Consider the following 15,505-nt stretch of genomic DNA (forward strand, 5'->3'; position numbering starts at 1 on the left):
ATTGGACAAAAATCCTAAGGGCTAAATACTTATCTTAGGGTCCTTATTGTTCATATCTTAGCAAGAATAACCCCAATGGTACCTCTATTCTATGGAAGAACATTTTTAAAACCAAAGGTTTAATGAAAAGAAGTAGTCAAACCCAAATAGGAAATGGTAGAAAAAGACTATTGTGGGAAGAATTTGGGAATCATGAGGTGCCTATTAATGAGGTAGTGAATGACCAGGTTCTTATTGACTAGTTGAAGTTGAATGTGGGTGAGAAAGTGGAAAAATACATAGAATGGGAGAATGGTAATGTCAGATAGAAGGATCTTATTAGTCTTTGGCATGTCTAGTGTGAGGCCAAAAAAATTAGGCATGTTAGTAAGGAGATAGTTACCTCTCAATATAAACTTTCTCCCTAACCTAAATCTCTTTCATCAAGCCCAAGAGGACAAATCAATCTAGAGATATATCAATAAAGGCCTCTTCTTTGTTAGTTCGGCCTATAGAGAACTTGAAGATTATTTTCCTACAAACAAATTCTTGAAGAGTATCTAGACCCATAATCTTCCACCAAAACTAAATTTTTTTTGGTGGGTTGTGCCTCACAGAAAAATCCTTAGTCTTGAAAACCTATGTAAATGAAGGCTCAAGTTGGCTAATAGATGTGCCCTATGTGAAAAGAAAGTTGAGTCTATTAATCACATTCTCTTACATTATTCATTCACGACTAAGATTTAGAAACTGGTGCTCAAGGAGTGTCATCTTGCCATGTTATTCCCTAAAAAATGTTAGAAATGTTTAGAATACTTAGAGGGAAGGGGGGGCTGAGGGGCTGAATTGGTTACTCAAAGTCCATAAGTATCATTTGAGCAATTAAACATAAAACTCTCACTATTTTACTTATCCTATTATTGCTTGGTCTCTACCGTAAGGAGTAAATTATTGTCTTAAACATAGCATGCTTTTCCTAATAAAAACATTATGAAATGTAAAAACATATAAAGCATTCAACACAAGTTCGACAATAGGATTTTATGTGGAAACCCAATTTGGGAAAAACACCAACAACATTTCACCACTTTATGACTCTTTCGAAGTGAGCCCTATTAGGAGCCAACCCTAATAAAGGCTTATAATACACATTGTTAAATGTGACTTTTTTAGAGGACTTAATCACCCTGTTAGAAGTGGTGTTGTTAGAGGACTTTAATCATTCCATTTAGAATGTCACCTTGTTAAAGGATTTATACAAATTGTTAAGTCCTCCAAGTGAATGTTATGTCAACCTCTATTAAAAGAATTTTCAATACAAATTATTTACAATGATTAGAAGGAAAACAATAGGTTTTGATCTATATGATTACAACTCACTTTGTAAGTTGAGATGATTGTTTGATCCATGTGTTCATTCACTAGTAAGCTTCCCATTGTCATTTATGTTCTTGATTCACTTGGAAACCCTTCAAGCAATCAACCTTCTCCTTTTAACAACACTTAAGCCATATTTTTAGATTCACTTATCAATATCAACAAAACATCTTTGTAAGAAATCTCCTTTAGCTTTGCATTCACTCACACACTCTTGTGTTCACCCTTGTGCATCTCTAATCCACCTTTCTCTATTATTTTTCTCTCTCATACCTCATAAGTTTGGTTGCATACCTATTTAAATATACGACTCTTGCTTTGTTATTTTCCCCAATTACTGTAGATCTTAGGGTTTATGATCAGGTTCAAAATGATTCATTGTATATGCCCATCTTCTTCATCATCCTCTAGAAACTTCTCTAGAATTCATCAATTAGATCATTACCTAATCCTCATCTTGAATTTAATGATCCAACTCATCAATGTTATCTTCAACATGATTTACATCTCCCAAGAAATCAATTGAGTTAGCTAGATCTCACAATTTCCTCAAATTCATTCTCAACACTATTACTTGACAATCTCTAAATTCTAATACTTGGTCATCACTAAATTACTTGATCACTGTAAAACTTCTAGCTAGGAGTCAACTATCTTTCTCGATTGATACTGATTCTTGGACAACACTAGATATTTTCAACACTTACAATGGCTCAATTGACACTAGCATTAATCACCATTTCTTATATGTTTACTCTATTGCTTGCCTTGGCTTAACTTTCTTGATATAAAAAATCACATTGCTTTATCAAATTCTATCTAATCAAATGTCCATAGTAATATCATTTTCATAGCTCAACCTTTTCTCTAGGTGCTATTGTTATGAGAAATATCTCAAATCCTCTTTGTTAATCAAATATATATGTCATTTAGATTAGATAGCAACATGTCATACCAAATAGATTTGACATCAATGAAAAAACAAAAATTGTTACAAATTTTCTAACAAAAAATATCAAGGACATGATGATACAATGGAGTATCTCACCCTTATCCAACCCTATTTCAGCTAATGCTTAGGAAATTATTCTTCCTATGGTTAGTTGGTGTGTCTAGAAAGAAATAAACAACAAAATCTTTAGAGACAAATAGATGGAAGTTTGCTTCATCTTCAACATCATAAAAATATCATCAGAGAAATTGTGCTTGTTTCTCCAAAAGCCTTATGTTCTCCAACCTTTTTGATCTCAGGCTAAAAGAACCTAGAATATAAAAAAAAGTTTGATAGATATCAACTATCAGAAGATTAGGAAAAGGAAAAAGTTCTATTGGACTTTTCCTGAGAAGGGATGGATGAAATGTAATGTCGATGACTATTCCAAGGGAAATCCTAGTGGTGTTGGTGAAGGAGGAATTATTAGAGGGTTGAAAGGTGATATTATTCTTGGCATTGCTAAGTTCTTGTGCATTATGTCCAATAACTATGCTGAGGCAATAACTACATGGTTCAGTATTAAAACTCAACAAGACTTAGGAGTCAAAAGATTTGAGTTGGAGGGTGACTAGAAGCTCATTATTGACCATATTTTAAATAGACTCAAATGCCCATAAATTATTTCCTTGATAATTGATGATTGCAAAAGAAGGTTTTCATCCTTTAGTAGTGTGCTAATCGAACACAATCTTAGAGAGGGGAACAAAATTATAGACTACCTAGCTATGTGGGGTTTGAACCATGAATAATGAAATATGGTGACTAAGATCAAGGAGAAATGAGAGTTAAATCAAATTTGTTTTAAATTATTACAAAAAATATGATGTTACATGATAGGAGGTATGTGGTAGGAGTATAAGATGTGCTAGATGGTTAGCCAAATAGCCTAGTCAATAGGGTTCAAGCCCCATGATCATTAAAGGAAATAATACTATTGTGATGTGTTCAAGTGTTATTTGAAATAATCACATTAATGAGGCTTTAACCCTTGTGAAGGTAAAAAGCATGATTCATTTTTTTCTAATAATAAAATTTAATCATGTGAATATTAACCCATATCTCTCTCTTTTATTCCCTAATATTATTGAGTATATCATTGTTAGAGATTTATGGAGTTTACTTGGAAAGTACCCCACTCAATCAAGTTGTTTTTTGCTGCATGTCAACATGATTTACTACATGGGTCACATGAATGATATGGAGAGATCCAAATTTGCAAGTATGAAGCCAAGATCAAGATAAATATTTCTAGCAAGATATTTTTAATTTTAACTCCTAAGACTTCTAATTTTTTTCACCCTTATTTGGAAATAGAAAGTTTCACTCTACATTTTGAGTTCCTTAATAACATCCATATTCCCTAATTTTTAGAGAAATCTTTCATGATGCTCATTATTTTAGAAAAAGGTTTTTTCAAGTTGAACTTGGGCCCTGAGAAAGCTAACCAAATGTTTGAGAAGAAGAACATCATGGGTAGTTCACTAAAATGTGTGAAACCTAGTAACAATGAAGAATTGGAGTAAAACAAGAATATATGGGATTATTTTGTCACATAGGGATTATATTCTTATATCCTGGTGATGAAAGGACTCAATATCACCCTCTTGACTAATTTTTTTGTCTCGTGGAACAAGGATTAGGTGGAGCTAGGGAGTATCAATTTTGTGGTTAAGCTAGAGCTGATTGGTGAAGCAATGAGTTTCAATTATGTTGTTCAAATTGAAGGAAAAGGTAGAAATTTTAATAAAATTTAGGCATTTATTATTTGAAGGAATGGAAGAACCAATTAGATTCACTTCAGGGAAAAGGTATGATAGGCTCTCCCTTCCTAGTCCCTTTGGAGTCATATATTACTATTTAATTAAGTATTTCACTCTTGAAGGTCAATAGATGAACTATCATGGCTTGGATAGATTTTTTCCTTTTCTTAACATGTTGATACATGGGGAAAAAGTGAACATCTCACTCTTCTTGTATTCCTCTCTAATCAATAGCATTGTCTTGGGAGAAAACCCTCCTATTCACCAAGGGCTCATATTTGTCCTTTACCATCATGTGTGTACTCACCATCTAGGGTTTGGTAGATGTCTCCTACCCATTGAAAACCCTTCTACTCCTAAAGGGCCTAAATCCTTGGTGGTTGTTGAAAAAATCTTCTTGGGAAAATCCACTCTAGAGCCATCCTAGTTCATTAAAAACCCTCTTTCCTCTAAGCCAAATAAGCTTAATATTTCTATGGAACAATCTCTTTTTCTTAAGGGCCCCAAAAAATGAAAAAATGCTTATACAAAATCTAGCCCAACTAGTAAATCTAGTCCAATTAGCACCCCTAAAAAGAGGTAAATGGTAAAAGACATTATTGACATCGACAAAAATTATGGGGAAGATTTTTCTAATTTTGAGGTGGAGGAAAGAGCTATGGAGTCAAAAAATCAAAAAGGGAATACTAGTTTTGGGTAGAAAAAATAAACAAGATTAAAAAAACAAAAAAGGGAAGAAGTATAAGGAAGAAAGAAAGGATGACTCTCGCAATTCCCAAATGGAGGATAAGGAAAAAGAGATGGAAGTGGAGAAAATGCCTTAGAAATCTGGGGGTTTCTCTTCTAAAGATGCATACTTCAAAGAAGAAGTGGAGGATACTAATGAGGAAATCCAATTTATCCAAGAAATGAAAGTGGTGATGGACCTAGGGATTTTTTGGTGATGAAGAGATCAAGTCCTTTGATAAAACTAAGGTAGGGAAAAAGATTCCTCTCCTCCTATTGTCTAGTGATAGTTGGAAGACTTCAAAAAGGATTGTGAATTTTTTTCTTAAAACTAATGAGAAGATTGGTGAGCTAATTTTTTTTTTAAAAATGCCATCATTGAACTTGAACTAGGAGTGGTTGTTTCAACTATTTGTGAGGTATGGAAGGAAATAATGAGAAAGGCTATGTTCTGGGTGATCAATGGGAAGAGTAAACTAAGAAAGGCAAGCCAAACCAAGGAAAAAAAATAAGAAAAGATAAAGAGCCCCATATGGATCAAGAACTAGGTTGAAGAGGTCAAGTACCTAAATAAAGAATAGGAGAACATCAATCAAGCCTAGCTCCTCTTTTCTTTTCTTTTGTACTTTTTAAGTTTTCTAGTGGCTACTTCACTAGTACAAAACCAACAATATATTACTAAATAAACTAATAAAAATTGTAGATATGTGACTATTTTTTATCACGTGACCAATGGTACTTTATTGCTAGAAATTTATCTCCCAACCAAATTTATGACTAAACTATTTTAATCATTGATTAGGTCATTGATTTAGTCATTTATTTTTGTTACATGGTAGTTTTTATTGTAGTTTATTTGGTAGTTTTTTGGGTAGTATATATCGTAATATATTTGGTAGTATATTTGATAGCTGATTTGGTAGCTTTTTGGGTAGTATATATGGTAGTATATTTGGAATTATATATGGTAGTATATTTGGTAACATATTTGGTGGTTTATTTTATCATTAATTCATTCATATTAGGGCATGATGGACCACCATCCTCCTACTTATAAAGTAGGTGCTCTTCCATTGAGCTAGTACCCTTTAATAAATAATGCAAAAAATTGACAAAGTTATCTTCCCAACATTAGATCTACCATGATCATGGTTACTATAAAAAGATACACTCTTCTCAAATAACACAAAGTTTAGTTATTATGAAAAATAATAATATAAATCTTTATCAATAAAATTTCAACAATTTTAAATTCTTATGTTGAAGCATTTTAAAATTAAAATTTCATGTCAATTACACTTCTCTAAATTATTGCATTATTGCCAAATAAGCTAGATTTAACTTCTTGGTACACCACATAATCCTATAATAAGATAGAAAAGATCCATATAACTTGAATAGCATTAATAATATTACATGCATAAACAAATAATACTCACAAGTAAAAACTATATAAATGAAAAGATAAATAAATAAATCTATAACTACAGCTATGTTGGTGTAATTCTAACTATTTATAAAGCCCAAAAATCACAATGAAAAATTAACATTTTCTTTCTTGAAAAGTTTAGAGATGACTAACATTGGTTCAGCTATGTGTATCATACCCACACATTAGTGCTAAGAAAAGAAAAGTATATATTTTAATATTCTTATCTTGTATAAGAATACTTTCAAAGAAAAATTCTCAAATATATGTAATGATATTCTAATAATATTAGATTGGACAAAATTCTGAAATAAATAACCTTTCTCAAGGTGTTTGGACAACCATAACAAAATGATTGACCCCAACATTTTACAAGGGTGCTAAAAGCCAACCCAAAAATACATTCCCCAATATAGCGAGCTTATGACCATGCCCAAATAGGAATTGACATAATATTAGTAAGCCATTCACATTCATCTTGAGTTAAAAAGGTCAAGCAAAATGACAAGACAAGCATTTTTACTATGAGACATGGAAATACTGATAGTATATGCCAAAATTGAAATATGTTGATTTTTCTCATAGTACAATATAGATGACTCAAAATCTTTGGCATTTAACCAAAAATGAAATACATAAACAAGTGTGATAAGGGAATGTATATGACATAATTAAGAAATTGAACATTGCACACTAACCAGGGTGCAGTGTTCAATTTCAAGACTTGAGTAATCAAGACTCGAGTAACCAAAAGAGGGAAAATGGTATACCTCCTTCAAGTTAACCCATTCAAAAGTTTCCCTATTCGTATTAATATCATAAATGAGTGCATGTAGTCCCTAACCATACACAAACCATTTTTTAATCAACAAGGGAAAAATCATATACATATATATATATATATATATATATATATATAGTTGTTAATAATGTCCACATCTCTTGTTTGGAGACTTCTAGGAATGGGATCTTGCTCACATTTTTCCATAAATGTAATATCACTCTTTCTTTAATGTACCATGTATTCTAATAACAAAATCAACTTATAACTGAAAAAAACATGGGACTTGAAAGAAAACAAGAATGGTTTTACATGTGCAGGCAAGTGGACATATTAATACAATATAAAAGGCACATGTAAAGCTAGATAGATAGATAGAGAATAAACTAAGCATTAAAAATAACCACATGAACTAATAAAGTTTACTTTGCAAGAATCCATTTCTACAAGAACGATCTATATTAGGTGAAGGGTCAAAAAGTATGGGAAAGGCCAATAGACCAGTAGTGAGACAAGGGGAGTTTGAGAGAAATCATGATGAAGAGTTGCAAATTTCTACCTATATGACTAGTTGGGAATATCAAGTCACTTTTGAAGTAAATAACCACTAAAACTAAAAAAATTTACTTTGCAAGAACCCATTTGTACAAAAAATATCTCTATTTGGTGAAGGGTCAATAGGTTTGGAAAACAGCAACATATAGGCAATAGGACAAGGGGAGGGCGAGAGAAATAATGAGGAAGAATTGCAAATTTCTACTTATACAACTAGTTGGGCATATCAGTCACTTTAGAAGTAACTTGTTAAAAAATATTACAATAATCATATCCAAGTATCTACTTAATTGATACTATGATCTTATGACAATTCCTATTCATTTAAAAGTAAATTTCAAGGAAAGCTTTGGTTGTATAGTTGGGGTTGTGCCTATTGCTATAAGTTTTTTCAAATTCAAATCCTTTGTAATCATGAATAATATGCAAACTTGTCATCTATACTAAAAAGGTAAACATAAGCCATGGATCTAGGTTTTTTAGTCAACACATAATGAAAGAATGTATGGTAAAAGATACCAAATTTGTGGCACTATAATCTTTAAAATCCCAACCTTTCAAGAAAAAAAATTGAGTAGACAACAAAATATTGTGGAAATGACCCTAAAATATATGAAGTGGGACCTCTTCAAGTATAAGGTTTTTTTAGTGGCCTTGAGTTATAACAAAAAAAATTGTTTGCTGAGCAGCAATATTTCACATTGATATCATAATTTCCATAATTGAACTTAAATAATTTCAATACCTTAATTGGATCATAACTGGTAATAATAGCCTCATAAAATCTATTTTCTTCTAGCCACCTTGTCCTCACTTTCTTGCCCACCAAGGGGTCAAGAGCTATAGCTTCACTCAAACTTGGAGGCTCTTATGGTCCTTGGTTCCCAAACTATACTCTCCTTGCTACTGGAAGAGCAATAGGTAACTATTGAGCCTTGATTGGGGCAGAAAACATAGGCATTTGTTGAATCTATTGTAAAAAATAGTTCTCTTTTATTATAGAACTTATAAATACTTGGAATGATTTAGAATAAAAATATTTAAAGCAACAAAAAAAAAATTGAGAAAATTTAGAAATTAATCACTTACTGCTTTGGTTTTCTTGTTCTTAGTTCCAAGGGAAGCTCCTCTTTTTGTTGATGATAAAGGTTTTGCTATTGCAACAATTGGAAAAGGATGCATCATTGAATGTGGTGACATTGGTAGAGATGGCAACACATAACTTGTTTTCCATTTCTTCCATGATGCTGAAACAGTTGGACTAGGGGATGGATCATGGACTGGTGGACCAATGCTTATTAAGCCACCTTAGTTAAGAGTTCCTTGTCTCCATTCTTTGATCAAAAATTTAAATAACTAATAATAAACCTTTCATCCTATACAACTTTTGGAGATTCTCTAGTGTTAAACAAGCAAAACTCTAAACTATAGAGATCTAACAAGGTGTCTCACAAATAAAAATGTGCATGATAGTTAATAATGTCTCATCATAAGAATTTGTCCATATCCTTAATCAAATGAACGAAACCACCTAAAATGTCAAAATGAGCACAAATTTAATTTTCCCCATTAAAAAATTGTTTTCTATAATTGTATGTATTACAATGAGCATGAATTGAACCTTATTCATCTCAACAAATCATTTGCATTGACTCTCCCCAAGTGTTCCCTATGCTCCTCATCAGAAATTCTAAGTTATTTTCTCAACTCAGACATCAAACCCTCTTTTACCTAAAATAGATTATTTTTAAAGAACCCATAAGTTTCAAGATAAAAACATAAAATTCAAAACATGTAAGTTAACTCCCTCAAATCTACAAGCATAGCAAGCAAAAGAGTTCTTCAAAAATAAAATAAATTGCAAGAAAAGAAAAGAGAATTAATGTCAAATAATGAAATGTGTGATAGAATACACTGACAACTATGTAGTACAAAATAGGTAAATACCCACGTAATTACATCTAATTGTGCCTTGAAGGCTCTTAGAACAGAACTGTATGCCTCTTGTTCAAGCCACTGAATCTAAGGCTCCATATCATTTTGAATTCTAGCACATGACACTGGATGTACAGAAGGTCTTCCATTCCTAGAAATCCATCCACCACCTCTTGCTAGTCAATTTTGATGAGGAGGAAGATCATCATATGTTCTTACTCTAGTTTTAGAACAAATGCATGAAAATCATTTTTATAGTAAATAAAATGTTTGAACATTGTAATAAGATAAAAACAGAAATATCATTATCAAAAAATGCAACAGCAACTAAGAATAAGACATGCAGAAGTATCATTATATCCTCAAAAAAAGAAATAAGAAGAAAATAATGAATTTGATAGCTAAAAGAAAATGATAATTGAATATCAGAGGCTCACATTGGCACATATGGTGAAATTAAAGACACCAAAAAAAAGAAAAGGGGAAAAAATACAAAAGGATCTCAGATACTTTATGATGGTATATTACATGAACCCACTTTGTTATAATTAAAAAAATTCCATTATTTTCAAATTTTCCATCCTTTACTTAATAGATTAAAGAAAATGCTAGATAAATATAAGTGGCTCACCTTGTGGCCCATTTGGTAAAACTAAGCACACTAACGAAAGAAATAGCAAAAAGGAAATTTTCCCTAAGAAACTATATCAAAAACTTTATGAAAATGTATTCTATAACCCCACTTGGTTTTGACACAGGCTAAGCTCCTTAGAAAATGTACTCAAGACAAAAAAATGTCAATTTTCCCTTTCCCCACATTCATAAAATATGCAGATCATGAAGAACAAATACCAAAAATTTCACAAAAATCTGTTGTATTTTTGAGTTTTTGAAATTTCGTCATTGGTGCATTTTGTAGGGAGATATCAAATAAATGGCATATTTCAATAAATGTAAAAAAAATTTGTGTCATAAAATCAACAACATGCAGTGGTCTACAATTCAATTCTCCACAAAAATTTACAAACTATTGTAACTTAAATTCTTTTAAATGAAACTAGAAGTAGTACAAGATGATTAACAACACTTAGTAACATGTTTATGGTAGATAATATTTTTACATCATTCATTGTTAGTTGTGAACACTCTTGTGCTTAGGTAATAAGGTATGAGAAATGTTGGATTTTCTCATTTAAAGCTTATTTTATGATATGCTCTAGCCTAGTATAATTCTAAACTTTTTATTATAGAACTAAAAATATTGATGCAAAATCTGAATAAAAACAAACAACACTAAAAACTTATGGGGTTAACAAATATTATATTGAATGGGCATTTGAATTCAATATCAAAAAGTCAATTTCTATCGGTGATGAGCTCAATCAAGATGAAGTCATAATTGATCCAAAGATGCACTAAATTTATCACCTAGAATCTCAATTTTTTTTGCTTCTTGAAGTTGAAAAGTATAAGACATTTTGTGAACAAAAAAAATTCAATAAGAAATTCCTAGAAGAGTTGGTCCTACAATCTGATAGTGATTTGATAGATAGAATGAAAGTGCCTTTGTAACTTGCAATGAAAGAAGCTTTTAGGTACAAGGAGATGGAACTAAGTTGGCTACAAGAGAAAATTAATGAAATTGAGTCAGCAAAAACCCAATAGGAATAAGAGATTAAAAAAATATTAAAGAGTTACTCAATAAAATAGAAGAGGATCTTAAGTAAATGTGTTTGGATATGAATAAGAAACTAGATCTTGAGCAGACAGACAAAAAATACACATCTGTGGGAGAGAAGGTTAGCATGGCTATATGTAAAGGTAAAGGCTTGGTTCAACAACATGATGCACTTAAAAAATCTTTGGCTCAGAAGTCAAATGAATTATTAAGGTATTGGCATGAATTGAAGTTTTAAAATGTCACATTTTAGGAGACTAAGACAATTCTTAATCATATGGAGAGGCTGGAGAACATGTTGAGAAATTAGAATATGAGTTAGCATATATCTAAAGTTTAGCAACTTCTCTTTGGGAATCATTTCCATATAAGGATTCTATTCATCAAAAAATAGAAGAAATTCTTAAGGAACTAAATTTGGTAGAGTAATTTTACTACAATGAAATCACTAAGAAAATATAGTGGTAGTAAGATCATGCTCTATTCAAAATGATCATTTTAGAAGTTTGGATCAAAAATTTTCTGAAAGGGATGATAGAGGTGATTGGAGTTTTTAGTCATCAAATTCATGATTAGACACTTTCAACTCAAATAAAAAAGAAGTGATTGAAGACTTGAGTAGGAGACATGAAGAACTTTAGCACAAGTAGTTAAATCTGGCTAAGTTGCTTAATATGCTAGAATAATCTCTCTTGGAAAGGAATGAACTTATTCAGTAATGGGAAGAGGTGTTGGATAATTCCTAGATACCCCTTCTAGCTAGTGTTCAACACTAGATTGAATAAGTTCGAAGAGCTTCTAATTCACTTTTCATTGAGCTTGATGCATTACAGGGGAATGCATTTATTTTTGAGCCACACCTTTCAATAGTAAAATGGGAGAAGGAACTTATTTTGAAAACCATTGAGGACCTCACAAGAAAAATGAATGTCAGATGGTGAAAGTAGTGAAGGATATATCTGAAAAAGAAGCATTCTACACCAATGTTGATGAGTTACAGGCTATGGTTGCAAAGCAAGAATCTACAATGAAAATCGTCAAAGCTGATATAGAAGGTATGCTGGACATATTAATAGATACAATTGAAGATGCAATGTAGCATGAAGATATTAATGATTTTCCTTGTAGTTCCAATAGTGAATGGTTTGATGGATGTCCATTGTATCTCATACAAAATTTCAAGACTCTCTCTAAATTAGAAGAGATGCATAAGGAAACTAATCAAGCAATGCCTTTACAATGTACACACGGATGTTTTGGTATCTAATATAGAAGAAGTCTTGAGTTTTTGGAAGGCATTAGATGAAAAAGAACAAGCATTGGAACTAGGTAGTAAACTAGAAGAAGCTACATCAATAGTGACATTGTGTAAGAGTGAGAGAGATGATCTCCTTAAGAATTTTACAGTATTTTCAAGAGAAGCAGGGATCTTGCAGAAATAAAGAGATTCACTACAAATATAGCTTGGGAAGTTAGAGCAAAAATTGTCATCAACCATGGATAAATTGAATATTTATATTATAGTAGAAAAGGGAAAGGGTATAGCTCAATAACATGACAACTTGAAGCAGATCATGGATGAAAAACTAATAGAACTTGAATAGTTAAAAAATGAGCTTCAAGTGTGTGAATTCATAATCGATGAATGTGAAATATAAATGAGAGATCTCTAAAGTTAACTCAACAATTTCAAGTTATAGGGACTAGAAACATTTTTTTTGAGGAACTATGGAACATAATTAAAATAATTTTCATGAAAAAATGTACTACTATAGAGAATAATGACTCCTTTAAGTACTACTAATGAAATTGAATTTGGTGGTGACCCGATTGGGGAGATCAAATGGCTCATGGAGAAATCTCAAGAAATATAACTTAGGTAGTTTCTACTAAACAAAAAGCTCAAAGATTCTAGAAAAGTAGCAAAATTATTGGCTACAAAGTTATCATCTCATAGAAGAATTTTGTCAAACATATAACTTACCTTGTCCATCCTTCCACATTTTTCTACAATCCAAGAGAAAACCCCTTTCTATTATGCTTTGATGGATGTTCATACCATGTTCCAAAGCTCCCATTTCGAAATTGATGAGAAGGATTTTGACAGGGGTTACTAAATTTAGTTTTATGTAGGCTGATTAAATTTTCCTAAAAGTCTATTTTGTCAATAGCTTGTAATTATAGATCTTCAGGAAATAATCAGTCTTTGGGGAATTTCTTCAAACAATTCACTAGCTTTTTCCATGCTTTTATATTTGTGCAAGGGCCTGGTAGGGTGAAACTATAATAGACACTAATTTTTTCTCATTAATTCTAATGCCCTTATTTTTCTATGTTTCTAAAAAGGTGCTGATAATATTATGGCTGTGGTCGTATATAAATGTTTTAGCCTTGCCCTCATCCACATAATTTTCTATAGAGTGGAACCTTATAATAATATTTCCATTACACAAGAAGAGGCGTCTCTTTGTATTTGCACTAAAACTAAAGATACAATAAGAGAATTGACATGGGGGAAAAATAATAGGATATTCATGGTATTCAAAGAATTTGTGTTAGAGATGGTAGTGTATTAATGAGAAGAGTTAAGTACCTACAAGCTCAAAAAATTAAATCTATATTGTAGGCAATAGCACAACAAGGAGAAGATTTTATTCAGGCAGGCATGAATACAACTATAGGCATGATGTGGAAGAGAAATTAGTTTAGATAGAAGAGTACCTTTATAAAATAAGGGAATCAATTAGGTAGCTCAAGAAAATAGAAAGCATGTCTAGCTAGGGGGAGATCACCACCGATTGGACTTCCTCCATGTTGAACTCCTTTCTAGGCTAGGGTTGCAAGTTATTATTTCTTCTCATAGTTGATGCTCTAGACATAGAAATAGAACATTAGATTGAGTTTGAATATGTCTGATCACATGATATCATGGTTTTTAACTAGCATGGCTAGAAAAGAGAAAAATAATCACTTAGAAACTAGCGGACATAGAAGTTAATCGGTGTTGATATAAGGTTAAGAAAATATATTTATGTATTAGTAATAAAAAAATATGTTTCTCCTTAATCATTTCATTCTCAACCAATAAAAATATAGAGAGAAATGGTTTTTAACATTTTTAAAATATTCATAAATTTATAATACAAATATATGTCCAAAAAATTCCAAATGCTCTTGGTTGAACTATTTAGGAATTCATATTTAAGGAACTAATAATATATTATTTTTATTTATAATATAACTTAAATGTAATATAATTAATTTCAATATTATTTAATCTTAAATGTTTTACTCCTAATATTTTTATACAATATAAATCATTTGAAATGGGGTTGCAAGTAGAGTGGGGTTAACAATGGAGGGAACTCCATAGTTAAGCATGATTAAGCTGGAGTAGTACAGGGATTAGTGAACTTCAGGAAGTACTTTTCCTATGTGAGCAACACCTAGATCCAATATTGAGTGTTAAGTGTTCTATTTATTCTCATGAGATATGGATTCATGTGAATCACTACTCATGAATCATGGGTGAATGAGTTTGACTCAAAATTTACATAGTTAAACCTTGATAGCAATATCACAATTTGAAATAGACTTTGATACTTGGGTGATCACAATGTAAGAATGCTTATGCTAATAAAAAATGAAATTAACCTAGAAAGGAACTGGTGAGTAGTGATGATCTCTCCTAGCTAAAGTTGTAAAATCCTAATGGGTAGCCTCAAAATGCTAATTTGGAATATTTGTAAGGAAATACATAATAAAAATATTTTTAAAAGAATTTTAAAAAATTAAGGATTGGCTATAGGATAATATATCTTTAAAACATTAGGGATACAATAATTATAAAACTAATACAAAAATAATAATACTAACTGTAATAACAGTTAATAAAAATTAAAAAATGAAATGGCACGTATCTATATATATCAACATGTGTTTCTTGGTTTATATATGTATGTGTATGTATATCTATGTGTTTGTGCATAATTTAGGTTCTTACTTATTACTACCAGTACTATTATTTTCTTCTTCTTTATTATTATAATTAGTGTTTTAATTATATTTTATTATCTTTTACCTTAATCTATAAGCTTATTTATAGAGATTATTATTTCTCCTATTATGTCTTTATTTTCATTCATTTTATTATGTTTATGGGTGTCATTTTTATATTTTGTGCTATTATTATTAATTTAGTATTATTTTTATAATTATTGTATTCCTAATTTATCAGAGATCTATTGTCCTTTTTTGGGGTTTTAATTATTGTGTGAGTTAGTTTTAGAGT

The 15,505-nt window shown here is 31.0% G+C and overlaps 1 pseudogene; it reads right to left on the reverse strand.

Annotated features, from left to right (window-relative positions):
• LOC149566776 (protein EMSY-LIKE 3-like) overlaps positions 1 to 13,292 on the reverse strand; it is a 103,685-nt pseudogene extending 90,393 nt beyond the window's left edge.
• Between the last annotated feature and the right edge of the window lie 2,213 nt (positions 13,293 to 15,505).

Source organism: Cupressus sempervirens, chromosome 3, assembly GCF_028749045.1.
Source record: "Cupressus sempervirens isolate cs-2001-9-10 chromosome 3, ASM2874904v1, whole genome shotgun sequence".
NCBI classification, from domain to species: domain Eukaryota; kingdom Viridiplantae; phylum Streptophyta; class Pinopsida; order Cupressales; family Cupressaceae; genus Cupressus; species Cupressus sempervirens.